Raw genomic sequence first — 15,821 nt, forward strand, 5'->3', positions numbered from 1 at the left:
CAATAAATAGGCCATAGTGGTGAAATAATTACAATTTAGCAATTAAACAGTGGAGTGATAGATGTGCAGAAGATGAATGTGCAAGTAGAGATACTTGGGTGCAATGGAGCAAAAAAATAAATAACAATATGGGGATGAGGTAGTTGGGTGGGCTATTTACAAATGGGATGTGTATTGGTGCAATGATCGGTAAGCTGCTCTGACAGCTGATGCTTAAAGTTAGTGAGGGAGATATAAGACTCCAGCTTCAGTGATTTTTGCAATTCGTTCCAGTCATTGGCAGCAGAGAACTGGAAAGGCAGCCAAAGGAGGAGTTGGCTTTGGGGATGACCAGTGAAATATACCTGCTGGAGAACGTGCTACGGGTGGGTGCGGCTATGGTGACCAGTGAGCTGAGATAAGGCGGGGCTTTACCGAGCAAAGACTTATAGATGACCTGTAGCCAGTGGGTTTGGCCACGAATATGAAGCGAGGGTCAGCCAACAAGAGCATACAGGTCACAGTGGTGGGTAGTATATGGGGCTTTGGTGACAAAATGGATGGCACTGTGATAGACTACATCCAATTTGCTGAGTAGAGTGTTGGAGGCTATTTTGTAAATTACATCACCGAAGTCAAGGATCGGTAGGATAGTCAGTTTTACGAGGGTATGTTTGGCAGCATGAGTGAAGGATGCTTTGTTGCAAAAATAGGAAGCTGATTTTAGATTTAATTTTGGATTGGAGATGCTTAATGTGAGTCTGGAAGGAGAGTTTACAGTCTAACCAGACACCTAGGTATTCGTAGTTGTCCACATATTCTAAGTCAGAACCGTCCAGAGTAGTGATGCTAGTCGGGCGGGCAGGTGCGGGCAGTGATCAGTTGAAGAACATGCATTTAGTTTTACTTGCATTTAAGAGCAGTTGGAGGCCACGGAAGGAGTGTATGGCATTGAAGCTCGTCTGGAGGTTTGTTAACATAGTGTCCAAAGAAGGGCCAGAGGTATACAGAATGGTGTCATTTGCGTAGAGGTGGATCAGAGAACCACCAGCAGCAAGAGCGACATCATTGATGTATACAGAGAAAAGAGATGGAGAACACTGTGTTCTAGGGTTCTAGGGGAACTGTGCTCTAGGGGAACTTCAATGCTGCAAAAATATTTTGGTACTCTTCCCCAGATCTGTGCCTTGACACAATCCTCTGAGCTCTACGGACAATTCCTTCGACTTCATAGCTTGTTTTTTGCTGTGACAAGCACTGTCAACTGTGGGACCTTATAGAGACTGGTGTGTGCCTTAAAAAATCATGTCCAATCAATTGAATTTACCACAGGTGGCCTCCAATCAAGTTGTAGAAACATCTCAAGCATGATCAATGGAAACAGCATGCACCTGAGCTCAATTTTGAGTCTCACAGCAAAGGATCTGAATACTTACAGTTTGTAAATAAGGTATTTAAGGAACTGTTTTCGCTTTGTCATTATGGGGTATTGTGTGTAGATATCTGAGGATTTTTATTTATTTAATCCATTTTAGAATAAGGCTGTAACGTAACAAAATGCGGAAAAAGTCAAGGGGTCTGAATACTTTTCGAAGGCACGGCAGGCCAACACTGAGTGTATACATGTTTCCCTCATTAAATTACACTCTGGGCCTGACTATCAGCAAATTCCATTCACCACGACTGTAAATGGGTCGCGCTTCTTATTAACTGGAGAAAATGAAGTCATTGATTCTGATTGCTTTCTCTCTCTCTCCCTCTCTCGCTCTCTCTCTGTCTCTCTCTCTCTCTCTGTCTGCCTGTCTGTCTGTCTCTCTTTTGCCCTCTCACTGTCTCTCTCCCTCTCCCTCTTTCTCTCTGACTCTCTCTCTCTGACTCTCTCTCTCTCTCTGTCTCTCTCCCTCTCTTTCTCTCTGACTCTCTCTCTGACTCTCTCTCTCTCTGACTCTCTCTCTGACTCTCTCGCTCTCTCACTGTCTGGTGGAGGTAATGCTTGAGCGTTCCCTGGCGCCTCCTCTCTTATTGGCATAGTAAATTATGAGGAAAGATACAGTGCCGTCTGGGAACACACTTAAACCATCCCAGATGAACTGATGAAGCAGGTAGTAAACGATCCACACTGACATCTTATTGATAGAATGTTGTATAGAGGAAATGCAAAGTCCATAACAGTGACATTTCTGTGCTGTAAAAGCCAAGCCAATTTCCGACCACTCGTTTCTTATTCCATGCAAGCTATACGCCTACCTATTTTCCCATCCCCAAACTCATATTCTATGGCAATTAATCTCATCCATTTAAATAGGCAGTATAGGGTATAGTGATTGGTAGGTATTCCGTGCTGTATAGAAAAATATCACATTATATACAGTGCAATCGGAAAGTATTCAAACCCCTTGATTTTTTCCACATTTTGTTACTTTACAGCCTTATTCTAAAATGGATTAAATTCATATTTTCCCCATCAATCTACACACAATACCCCACAATGATAAAGTGAAAACAGGTTCTGATTTTTTTTGCAAATGTATAATTTTTTAAAACAGAAATATCTTATTTACATAAGTATTCAGACCCTTTGTTATGAGACTCGAAATGGAGCTCAGGTACATCCTCTTTCCATTGATCATCCTTCAGATGTTTCTACAACTTGATTGGAGTCCACCTGTGGTAAATTCAATTGATTGGACATGATTTGGAAAGGCACACACCCGTCTCTATAAGGTCCCACAGTTGACAGTGCATGTCACAGCAAAAACAAAGCTATGAGGTCGAAGGAATTGTCCGTAGAGCTCAGAGGATTGTGTCGAGGCACAGATCTGGAGAAGGGTACCAAAACATTTCTGCAGCATTGAAGTTCCCCTAGAACATAGTTCCCCTAGAACACAGTGGTCTCCATCATTCTTAAAAGGAAGAAGTTTGGAACCACCAAGACACTTCCTAGAGTTGGCTGCCCGGGCCTTGGTCAGGGAGGGGACCAAGAACTCGATGGTCACTCTGACAGAGCTCCAGAGTTCCTCTGTGGAGATGGGAGAACTTTTCAGAATGACAACCATCTCTACAGCACTCCACCAATCAGGCCTTTATGGTAGAGTGGCCAGACAGAAGCCACTCCTCAGTAAAAGGCACATGACAGCGAGCTTGGAGTTTGCCAAAAGGCACCTAAAGGACTCCCAGACCATGAGAAACAAGATTATCTGGTGTGATGAAAGCAACATTGAACTCTTTGGCCTGAATGCCAAGCGTCATGTCTGGAGGAAACCTGGCACCATCCCTACGGTTGATCATGGTGGTGGCAGTATCATCATGTGGGGATGTTTTTCAACGGCAGGGACTGGGAGACTAGTCAGGATCGAGGAAAAGATAAACGAAGCAAAGTACAAAGAGATCCTTGACTGGGGCGAAGGTTCACCTTCCAACAGGACAACAACCCTAAGCACATAGACAAGATAATGCAGGAGTGGCTTTGGAACGAGTCTCTGAATGTCCTTGAGTGGCCCTGTCAGAGCCCAGAGTTGAACCGGACCAAACATCTCTGGAGAGACCTGAAAATAGCTGTGAAGCGACGCTCCCCGTCCAACCTGACAGAACTTGAGAGGATCTGCAGAGAAGAATGGGAGAAACTCCCCAAATACAGGTGTGCCAAGCTTTTAGCGTCATACCCAAGAAGACTCGAGGCTGTAATTGCTGCCAAATGTGCTTCAACAAAGAACTGAGTGAAGTGTCTGAATACATATGTAAATGTGATATTTAAGTTTTTTAATTTTAACCAAATTTGCAAAAATGTCTAAAAACATGTTTTTGCCTTGTCATTATGGGGTATTGTGTGAAGATTGGTGATGAAAAAAGTGATTTAATCAATTTTAGAATAAGGATTAATGTAAGAAAATGTGGGAAAAGTCAACGGTTCTGAATACTTTCACTGTACATTGTATGTTCAACCAGGTGTTATTAAAATGTAATTCACATGCTATTCTTATTTACACCCAATGCCACCAAGGAAAACCTATGAAACACAGCACAACATTGAGAATTTTGCAATTTTCTTAGACTGGATAGAATGGGACTATAGCCAGTAAATGAACTAACTACAACTAGGCCCCTGCCATGCAGGACTGTAGTGGAAATAGGAGATTGAACAATCTCCATAAATGGGTCGTGTAGATGGCGCTACAGGACTTGAATTAGCCTATTCTTGAGAGAGGGGCAGGGCATTATTACATTGAGTTTGATGAATAGCAACAAAATAGGCCAATTTGTTCATCTGACCCAAGTAGGCTATTACAGCTAAGTCATCCTTATTAAATGTGTAAACCATTTCAAAGCCACCAGTATATTACAAATGACGTTACTGCAGTGTTGCAATTTTCTTCCGGGTTGGGCTGGAGAGGGAGGATGCTTTCATATCGGGATCACAGTCATTGGGTGCGATGCTGCCTCTGGGTGCTCTGCAACCGACAGCCGCCCGACCGACTGCAGCAGGGGCTTTCTGAACCCGAGCCGAGTGCTGCCTACACACACAAGCTACCAGCTCTCATACTCCGCTATCACGTACTGACCTAACAGTATACGATGTTTTCAATGGACGCCGTTTCGCACGACATGTTTTAAGTCGCAGTTTTCGAACGTGGAAATGACCCCTTCTTGTCGGATTAATTTTTGAGGTACAACTGTGATCTCTTCATCACACATCGACTGGAGCAGAGTCAGCCACTCCATTTGCTTGCGCATGCGAACATCTCGTCGTTGGCAGTTAGCTTGGTAACGGTAGTCGATGTGTCTAGCTTTCTGGATGTTTAGTTTCCATAATACTGGCTTTAGTTTTCAGTTGCCCTTGGCCTCGAGCTAGCTTTAGATTGTGTATCTTTTTAAACACCATTAGCTAGCTAAAGCTGGCTAGCTACCTGTTATAACAAGCAAGGGAGATTTTGTTCGTCAAAGCACATCTGACTGGTTCGTTGGGATACGGAATGCGACTCGCTAAATAACCAAACCTGGGCTACACAGGAGAAACCACATACATTTCTCCGTTTTCATTCAAAAGGTACGTATTTAAATGTTAGCAAATAATACCCGACATGTATTGCTGTAAAAGTGGTGTTGAATTGTGTTGTTTATGCTAAACTAGTCGGTAATTTAGCTAGCTAATCCATAACCAGCTAGCTGGCAAGCAAGCACTGCCGTTGTTGATGATTGACACAGCGTCTGGCCAGGTAACGGTAACTAACGGTCACATGGTCCGCTGGAGGAAGGCGGCTGGAGGAAGGCTGGAGGAAGATGTTGTTGGACATCTGTAGACCACAACAGGAAATATATACCTGTCAATGAAAAGCGGCTGTGTAATTTCAATATTCATGCTGTCATCAATTATTCTACTGAACTATGTCTGTTACTGTAGCAAGTAAAACATCTAATCTTTGCTTAAACTGTCCCCAAAATGTTTATTTTCTGTGAGCATTTGGATGGAATGGACTAACTACTCACATATGCCCTTGTTATGATGATATATTGCTCTCAATAATGACGTATCACAAAACAGCATTGACCTGAAAGTAAGCCAAGGTTTAGGCCTAGTCACTAACACTTCATATAGCCAATCGGTAGTTGCTCCCAGTGACTGTTTTAATGTCAGTAGGCCTACTTAAAATAGCCTTGTAATGGAATGGTTTGGGTAGCTATTACACGAATGCAATAAGTAACAGACCCTATTCCAACCAACTCTAGTATAATGCAATCATCAAAAGTACTAGTGTAACAAATGAACATCTTTACAATAGTAATTACAGAGTTACTACACATGTTTAATAGCAACTAAATATGACTGTATGACTTCTTACCACCAGCTGTGAAATCTGAGTCAGTTGGAGTCAGTCCAGAACTAGGTCTATAGCCATGCATGCCTCTCCCAGCTCCAGCTCGTGCTCTACAATAGGCCTGAAGTTGATTACATTTCACGTAACCTAATCCGGAAGGGACCTTTTATAGAGGCGCGTTAATGTATGTGGAGCCTGGGCCAGAGCAGGTATATGTGTGAGTGTGTGTGTGTTTCTGTGTAAAAGACAGTGTTTGTCTTTGTATGCGAGCAGAGCGAGCCAGTGAGCGTGCACTCGCATTGCTGTAATTATACATCTGATAGATAAGGAAATGGATTCACAATCAATCCTGTAACTCTCTGGCTGCAGATGAAGATGTAGGGGAATGAAATGAGTCTGTCATGTTTCTCCAGGGGCAGGAAGAGATGGTCATCCATTATTTATCCTCTGTGCCTGTGGATGAGGCCCAGGCTCTGTGGCTCTGGCTTGCACAATAGGAGAACATGTGCAGAACAGAGCAGCACTGCTGCTCGCTGGAGGGAAACTATCTGGCCTTATCTGTTAGCATGGGCCCCCTGCTACCCAGAGCACAATGTGGCCAGAGGGCATGGATGGCTGTGCACACTGAAACACAACACTGTGTTATTGCTTACAGCAGCAGAGAGCTGAGCTTGGAGTGAAGACTGCAGCTGAACCGCAAAGAGGGAGAGAGAATACAGTTGTCCTTTAGCAACAGTTGAAATGTAATGACAGTTGCACAAGCTCTCTCTCTCTCCCTTCTACACACACACACACACACACACACACACACACACACACACACACACACACACACCCTTTCTCAAACCATGTGTGACTTCAGGCGTTTGATGTTCAAAGCCCCTCTAAATCCTCGGTCTGGCGATGTTGTGCCATGTTTTGAATCCCCCCTCAGTGAGACTGAAAGTATTGTGTCATGTTTAGTACCTTTCTACAGTGGAAATGCTGTGGGTTAGCCAATAGCCAAGCCCTGTTTTAAGGCATTACTGTCCAGCATTCACAGGAAATGAATCATGTTCCTCAATTCAAGGCCGTGGTGTCTGCATGATGTGTTTCCTGTCCTGCTGCATGTTCAGGTCCAGACCACAGCAGATGTGCTTCCCTATTTGGTGTGTGTGTGTGTCTGTGTGTGTTTCTGAGTCTGTCTGTGTGTTTCTCTAAGAGAGTGGATTTAGTGAGTGTGTGTAGTTTGAAGTTGCTCTGGTGGAACAATAGCTCTATTCTGCAGTGTCTCTCTGGAGGAAGGCAGCGTTGGTTCTCCCTGAGCTGTGCCAGTGAGGCAGGCTCAGACTCAAACTGGGTGACTGGGGTTGGGTAGGATTGGGTTTCCCCAGCCACCTGGAGCTCCCAGCACAAGAATGCCATTGTTCCCTCTGGTCCGTGGCCGGAACACAGAACCCTGCAGACTGGGGATGAGGAGTCACCCTATATCACCTGATATCGAAACCCTGTATCATTATAACTGACCCACAGAGACCTATATCACTGCAGCCTGTAGATTTGAGTCATTTAGCATACGGTCTTATCCGGAGCGACTTAGAGGAGCAATTAGGGTAAAGTGCCTTGCTCAAGGGCATCTCGGCAGATTTTTCACTTAGTCTGCTCGGGGATTCGAACCAGCGACTTTTCAGTTAATGTCCCGACGCTCTTAACCGCTAGGTTACCTACCATAATCTCAAATCAATAACTCAGACTGACCTTCATCACTGGCCCATGTAGCCTAGGCCTAATTTACCTCCCTGTGTCGAAGGCTGGGACAGGGGAACAACACTAGGAGTGGGATTAAGTTGGATCTAGACGCTGATCCAAGGTCGTGTTGTCTTTTCACATAATGGGTAAAGTTAGGATTTGGGGAAGGCAAACTGATCCTAGATCTGTGCCTAAAGACAACTTCTATCCAGAACGGGATGAATTGGATGCTTATCTATTTTATAGTTGAAAGGAAGAAGGATGTACTGTTTCCTGTTGATCCCCAGTATTGATCGATGCAACTGACATGACAATGAGATTATCTCAGATGGTCACACCACAACGCTACTGATGTTAGCTAATAAGAGGATGTCATAATAACAACAACAGCATCACTCAGACACACATAGGTGACTATACCTCTGATGGCTATAAGGAAAGCTGCTGCCAGAGAAAAAATACTCTCTCACCTTCTTTCTCTATCCTTAACTCTTCTATCTCTCTCTCTCTTCATTGTTTTTTAAACATGTCGCGAGCTGCAATTTCTTTTCTAGCTTTCAAATAGGCATGTAGTTCTCCGCTCCTAACCCAACTCTTCCCCAGGTCCATAGTGTACAAGAGAAAGTCGTTCACTATGTTTTCTGTCAACCTGGTCAAATAATGGTTCATAAACAACCAAAATATGTTTTATATTTTCCAAAATTATGTTTTCTCAGTTGTATTTTTCCTGGTTTTAGATTGTTGTGGTTTTTGACTCTCAAAATTACCATCGTTCATAGAGAAACAATGAAATTTGATCTTCAGTTAAATCACATCAGAAAACTTTTTTAGGTCTGGAAGAAAAGTAACACATTTTTATTTTAGAGTGTAAATCCCCTTTAATTGGCATCTGGCCATTTAATTGCGCATCTATCGAGTGAGGAATGTGCTGAGGAATGTGCTGTCTAATGTGCCAGTCTAGCCATGTTTCTGTAAGCTACTGCTGCTGCTCTTTTCATGGTTTGAAGTTTGAAAATAATAAATAATAGATAGAAATGATATACTTACGCATGATATACTTCTGCCAGGTAAGCCTACTTTGCAGGTAACATTATATCTAGAAAGTTTTGGGGAAAGTATTTCAGTCAACCCACAAGATGGTTATCACATCCACTGGCTACACAGAGTGATAGACAAACGCCTGCACCACACAGACAGACAGGGGCAATATTGCTGGAAATAAATAGGCAGATATTGTGTTAGGTTTGGCTTTTTAAGCCAATCGTGTCTAACCAGGGGTGGGATAATGTCAGTGTTGTGTTGATTAGACAGTAGCTGACTGCTTGCTGTGTCTAATACTTGGGAGATTTGTTAATGACAGTTTGCGGTGGAACATGTGAAAATTGCGTGTACTTTCAGAATTGTTTGGCAAGCTACTCATAGGTAGGCTCTCGATTGACCTGTTGGAGACTCCTGGTTTACAGAGACTCCTGGTTTACAGAGACTCATGGTGAAATCTGGCTGATGCTGATCAGAACACACACACACACAGCCCTGTTTTACAAGATATTCATATTGAAACAACAGTTTTGACACAAGGAGGGTTTTTCTTGACCTTGTGGCTAGTCAGGCAAACATCAGCAAATAGCTTAAAGATTCTCTATTTGATCAGTCAGTTTTTAGCTAATGTACTTTAAAAACACTCATCAAACTGGTTTTTGGATTTCAACATTGACTGACCTTCAGAACAGGAAGATGTGCTGTCATAAATGAAACACTATGATTTTATTTTTCAATGTTGAAAAGGTTCTGAATTTTAGAAGGGCCTTATTTCTGAAGATTGTGTCTAGCATCTTTCAGAGACGTCTGTGGCATCTATGCTACCACAGGCTCTCCATAATCCTGGTGCAGTGTTGATCAGATACATTCACTCTACCAGTCTGCTTTATCATGTTCTTCTCTCTGATCTGATGGTCTGATAGAAACTGATATACTGCACACTCCTTACCTCTGAGGTTTTTTCCAGATGTTTGTCATAGTTAGATCAGAAAGCAGAGAGGCACTGATTGTAAACTCAGAGTGACCATGGAGAGAGAAGGAGCGAGATACAGAGAGAGGAGTGAGACAGAGGTGTGGCGTGAGAGAGCGAGAGAGAGCACCATGTTACTGTTTTTGCCTCTCAGGCTTTGTGTGTGTGTGTGTGTGTGTGTGTGTGTGTGTCCTCTGGTTGCTCATAGGGTCATATCAGGGATAGAATTTCACACAGAAGTGGGTCAGCCTGTGCCACTGGGGAGCCTTGCCAGCTCTACACACACACACACACACACACACACACACACACACACACACACACACACACACACACACACACACACACACAGACACACACACACACACACACACTGAGTGTACAAAACATTAGGAACTCTTTCCTTGCTCTTTCCATGACATAGACTGACCAGGGGATTCCAGGTGAAAGCTATGATCCCTTATTGATGCCATTTCTTAAATCCACTTCTGTCCATGTAGATGAAGAGGAGGAGCCAGGTTAAAGAATGATGTTTAAGCCTTGAGACATACAGTAGAATGTGTATGTGTGCCTTTCAGAGGGTGAATAGGCAACACAAATTATTTAAGTGCCTTTGAACTAGAACTGCAACGCTGCTGGGTTTTTCACACTCAACAGTTTCCTGTGTGTATCAAGAATGGTCCAGCATCCAAAGAACATCCAGCCAACTTGACATACAACTGTGGGAAGCATTGGAGTCAACATGGGCCAGCATCCCTGTGGAAAGCTTTCAACACCTTGTAGAGTCCATTCCCCAACGAATTGAGGCTTTTCTGAGGGTGAAAGGGGGTGCGGCTCAATGTTTGGAAGATGTTCCTAATTCTTTGTACACTCAGTGTGTGTATATATATATATATATATATATATATATATACATACACACACACACACACACACACACACACACACACACACACACACACACACACACACACACACACACACACACACACAGGCAGGAGTCACCTATCGCGCACACTATGGTCAACACATACGTTCTGGCTGGGTAGTGTGTCTCTGCTGTGTGAGGTTGATAATTGGCCAAGGCTAACTAACACCATGTGGGAGGGTGTGATGCCACCAGGGAATCACTGTGAGATGGCTGTGTGTGTCTCACCATTTAAGACAGGAGAACCATAAACGTCAGGTTTTACAAACCTTTTTTTACAGCCCTGATTGGTCATCTGTAGCTCAGTAGGTAGAGCATGGTGCTTGCAATGCCAGGATAGTGAATTCCATGTATGCACACATGACTTAAAATTGCTTCAGATTGAAGCATCTGGTAAATGTAATTTTTTAATTTTGTTTGTGTGTGTGTCAGTGTCCGCCCGCCTCGGCACCAAGATGATGTATTGAACCAAGAGCTCGCCCCGCCTATACAATAGTCTTCTATAGTCAAGAGTTCACATGATGTTAGTCATGTTTTCCATTCTAGTAAAGCCTCTCAGTTACTTCTCTCGCATATTTTGTAATAGAACTCAGGAACCACTGAGAGCTCTAAAGGAAGTGTAGAAGTCAGGAACCACTCAGAGCTCTAAAGAGAGTGTAGAAGTCAGGAACCACTCAGAGCTCTAAAGGGAGTGTAGAAGTCAGGAACCACTCAGAGCTCTAAAGAGAGTGTAGAAGTCAGGAACCACTCAGAGCTCTAAAGGGAGTGTAGAAGTCAGGAACCACTCAGAGCTCTAAAGGGAGTGTAGAAGTCAGGAACCACTCAGAGCTCTAAAGGGAGTGTAGAAGTCAGGAACCACTCAGAGCTCTAAAGGGAGTGTAGAAGTCAGGAACCACTCAGAGCTCTAAAGGGAGTGTAGAAGTCAGGAACCACTCAGAGCTCTAAAGGAAGTGTAGAAGTCAGGAACCACTCAGAGCTCTAAAGGGAGTGTAGAAGTCAGGAACCACTCAGAGCTCTAAAGGGAGTGTAGAAGTCAGGAACCACTCAGAGCTCTAAAGGAAGTGTAGAAGTCAGGAACCACTCAGAGCTCTAAAGGGAGTGTAGAAGTCAGGAACCACTCAGAGCTCTAAAGGGAGTGTAGAAGTCAGGAACCACTCAGAGCTCTAAAGGGAGTGTAGAAGTCAGGAACCACTCAGAGCTCTAAAGGGAGTGTAGAAGTCAGGAACCACTCAGAGCTCTAAAGGGAGTGTAGAAGTCAGGAACCACTCAGAGCTCTAAAGGGAGTGTAGAAGTCAGGAACCACTCAGAGCTCTAAAGGGAGTGTAAAGCCTCGTGATGTTTATGGTGCTCCTCTCTTAAATGGTGGAATAGAATGTTTATGATGGAGAGACTCAGGACATAATGGTAGACTTGTGGTTCATGTTTAGGGTGAGGTCAGACAGAGGTTGACAGTGTGTTCTATGTACCAGTCAGATGGACAGTGTTTCTAGTCTATTGTTTCTCTCTGGGTTTCCCAGAGCTTCAAGAAAAGCTGTTCCCCCTTTTATCCAAAATGACTGATTCAGTTGTTCATCCAGTTTTTCTGCAGTTTGTTTTTCAGCTGTTTGTGTTGTTCTGCAGATTAGTATTCAGATGACGTTGTGCCAGATATCTTCTGGTCCTCTCTGCTTCCTAATAGACAGAGAGGCAGAGCCTCCAGTGTCCTCAACAGTGATAGACAGAGTGAAAAGGAGAAGTCTGGGCCTAGTTTCACCCCCCTCCCCTCCTGACAATGTGTGCTGTGGTCGTGTGTATGTGTACGTGTGTATGTGTGGTTGTATACGTGTGTTAAGGTTTCTGTTAACTGGCTTTTGTCCGGTAAAAAAAATAGAAAAGTTCATTAACTTCTCTTGGGTAGGGGCAGTATTTTGACGTCCGGATGAAAAGTGTGCCCGTAATAAACTGCCTGCTACCCAGACCCAGAATGTAGGATATGCATATTATTAGTAGATTTGGATAGAAAACACTCTGAAGTTTCTAAAACTGTTTGAATGATGTCTGTTAGTATAACAGAACTCATATGGCAGGCTAAACCCTGAGAAAAATCCAACCAGGAAGTTGAAAATCTAAGGCTTTTAAAATTAATTCCCTATTCAAACTACAGTGACTTAGGGGTCATTTTTCAGTTCCTAAGGCTTCCACTAGATGTCAACAGTCTTCAGAACATTGTTACAGGCTTCTACTTTGACCTGGAAGGGAATGACAGTCATTTCAACCAGGTGTCTGGCTGAGTGCCATTAGATCATTCATGCGCGTGGCCGTCAGCGCGAGGTGCTTTCTTTTTCCTTTCTGAAGACAAAGGATTTGACCGGTCGGAATATTATCGAAGATGTATGATAAAAACTTGATGCTATACATCGTTTGACATGTTTCTACAAACTGTAGTATAACTTTTTGGACTTTTTGTCTCAACAAAATGCACGAGCATGGCGCATTAGGATAACTCGTCTGAACGCACAAACAAAACGGAGGTATTTGGATATTAATATGGGGGAAAAAAAAACAAACATTTATGGTGGAACTGGGATACCTGGGAGTGCATTCCGACAAAGATCATCAAAGGTAAGTGAATATTTATAACACTATTTCGGACTTTTTTTGACTCCAACATGGCACCTTTCTATAATGGCGGTTGTTGTTCTCTGCGCGCCGTACTCAGATTATTGCAAAGTGTGCTTTCTCCGTGAAGGTTTTTGAAATCTGACACAGCGGTTGCATTAAGGAGAGGTGTATCTATAATTCTTTCAATAACTGTTCTATATTTTATCAACGTTTATGATGAGTATTTCTGTAAATTGATGTTCTCATTCACCGGACGTTTTGGGAGGCAAAACATTTCTGAACATTACACGCCAATGGAAAATGGGGTTTTTGGATATACATATGAACTTTATCGAGCAAAACATACATGTATTGTGTAACATGAAGTCCTATGAGTGCCATCTGATGAAGATCATCAAAGGTTAGTGATTCATTTTAGCTGTATTTCTGTTTTTTTGTGACGCCTCTCCTTGCTTGGAAAATGGCTGTGTGGTTTTTCTTGATTACGTGCTGTCCTAACATAATCTAATATTATGCTTTCGCCGTAAAGCCTTTTTGAAATCGGACACTGTATTTAGATTAAGGAGAATTTTATCTTTAAAATGGTGTATAATAGTTCTATGTTTGAGAAATTTGAATTATGAGATTTTTGTTGTTTTGAATTTGGCGCTCTGCTATTTCACTGGCTGTTGAATAGTTGTTACGGGAATTTTCGAATCCCAATGATAAAAATGAACAATCAATAAGCCTTGACCAATCCCCAAGGTTTGTAAGACACTGGGTTAAGAATAATTAGGCAAGGACTCAGCTTTCTGCAAAAGGCCTGTACAGTTTATTCAGAGAACGTTCTAAAGTAAAAAATCAAGACTCAGTCCTTTTATAATACAAACACATTCTTATCTTTAGACCACTCCCTTCTCCAACAACCAGTACTTTTCCACTCACCACAAAGAACCATAAAAACTTGCCACATTCTTCAAGGCTTTCACCTTCCCTCCACCGTTGAGACCCTCTTGGGTTGAAACCCCCTAATGATTTCCTATTACCTACTATACAACTTTACTCTGTTTATATCCCTACTAAAGAATATAACATCCAAGTATTACCATACTACCAAATCTACCCACATCCTGATTTTATCTTCCCATGATTCTCAAACATTTCCCCCTATCCTACAATTTCAGATTAGAACAATTTAGTCATTATTCTAACACATACAAATGATTCTCACAATCCACCCTTTGACTAAATGTTACACACTGATACATACATTTTTTATTAGAAAATAAAATCATACCCAATCAAACCATTACATGAATTTACATCATCTACTCATCGATGGCTGTTTAATACTACTTCCAATCATAATTCTTCTGTTCAGGATTTTTATCATGATCTTCATTGAATAAACAGTCTCTAAACATTGAATATAGTCTCATGAAGTTCCGGCTCCTCAGGATTGAATGTATCAACGGTGTTCATCAGGTCTGGATCTGTATATTCTTCATTCCATTGGTCAGACTCTGTGATGGGTCCGTACCTCACCATCTGTTGAGTCGCTGCATTCTCCAACGCCTTACCCACCAAACCTCGTACACAGGGAATAAAACAACAACCACATAATACCAGCATACCCATACAAACAATAGCAGCCCCCACAATAGTAGCTAGCATGGTTTTCCATTTGCCAAACATTTCATCAAACCAACCGGTCACAGATGTATTAACCCCTGAGTTCTCAGCCCATTCTTCACTTAGTGTGGTCAACCCAGCCAAGGCTCTAGTTACAGTCCCCTCTGGTGATGTATTATTCAGCCCATTCTTCACTTAGTTTGGTCAACCCAGCCAAGGCTCTAGTTACAGTCCCCTCTGGTGATGTATTATTCAGCCCATTCTTCACTTAGTGTGGTCAACCCAGCCAAGGCTCTAGTTACAGTCCCCTCTGGTGATGTATTATTCAGCCCATTCTTCACTTAGTGTGGTCAACCCAGCCAAGGCTCTAGTTACAGTCCTCTCTGGTGATGTATTATACAGCCCATTCTTCACTTAGTGTGGTCAACCCAGCCAAGGCTCTAGTTACAGTCCTCTCTGGTGATGTATTATTCAGCCCATTCTTCACTTAGTGTGGTCAACCCAGCCAAGGCTCTAGTTACAGTCCTCTCTGGTGATGTATTATTCAGCCCATTCTTCACTTAGTGTGGTCAACCCAGCCAAGGCTCTAGTTACAGTCCTCTCTGGTGATGTATTATTCAGCCCATTCTTCACTTAGTGTGGTCAACCCAGCCAAGGCTCTAGTTACAGTCCTCTCTGGTGATGTATTATTCAGCCCATTCTTCACTTAGTGTGGTCAACCCAGCCAAGGCTCTAGTTACAGTCCTCTCTGGTGATGTATTATTCAGCCCATTCTTCACTTAGTTTGGTCAACCCAGCCAAGGCTCTAGTTACAGTCCTCTCTGGTGATGTATTATTCAGCCCATTCTTCACTTAGTGTGGTCAACCCAGCCAAGGCTCTAGTTACAGTCCTCTCTGGTGATGTATTATTCAGCCCATTCTTCACTTAGTGCGGTCAACCCAGCCAAGGCTCTAGTTACAGTCCTCTCTGGTGATGTATTATTCAGCCCATTCTTCACTTAGTGTGGTCAACCCAGCCAAGGCTCTAGTTACAGTCCCCTCTGGTGATGTATTATTCAGCCCATTCTTCACTTAGTGTGGTCAACCCAGCCAAGGCTCTAGTTACAGTCCTCTCTGGTGATGTATTATTCAGCCCATTCTTCACTTAGTGTGG

General features: G+C 42.9%; 1 long non-coding RNA gene across 1 annotated transcript; it reads left to right on the forward strand.

Moving 5' to 3' along the window:
• Window positions 1-4,275: 4,275 nt before the first annotated feature.
• Window positions 4,276-6,493, forward strand: LOC115177222 (uncharacterized). The gene is made up of 2 exons (XR_003872372.1): window positions 4,276-5,023; window positions 6,206-6,493. It is a non-coding gene; the product is annotated as an uncharacterized LOC115177222 (long non-coding RNA).
• The last annotated feature ends 9,328 nt before the right edge of the window (window positions 6,494-15,821 follow it).

The sequence above is a fragment of the Salmo trutta genome, chromosome 37 (genome assembly GCF_901001165.1).
Source record: "Salmo trutta chromosome 37, fSalTru1.1, whole genome shotgun sequence".
NCBI classification, from domain to species: Eukaryota; Metazoa; Chordata; class Actinopteri; order Salmoniformes; family Salmonidae; genus Salmo; species Salmo trutta.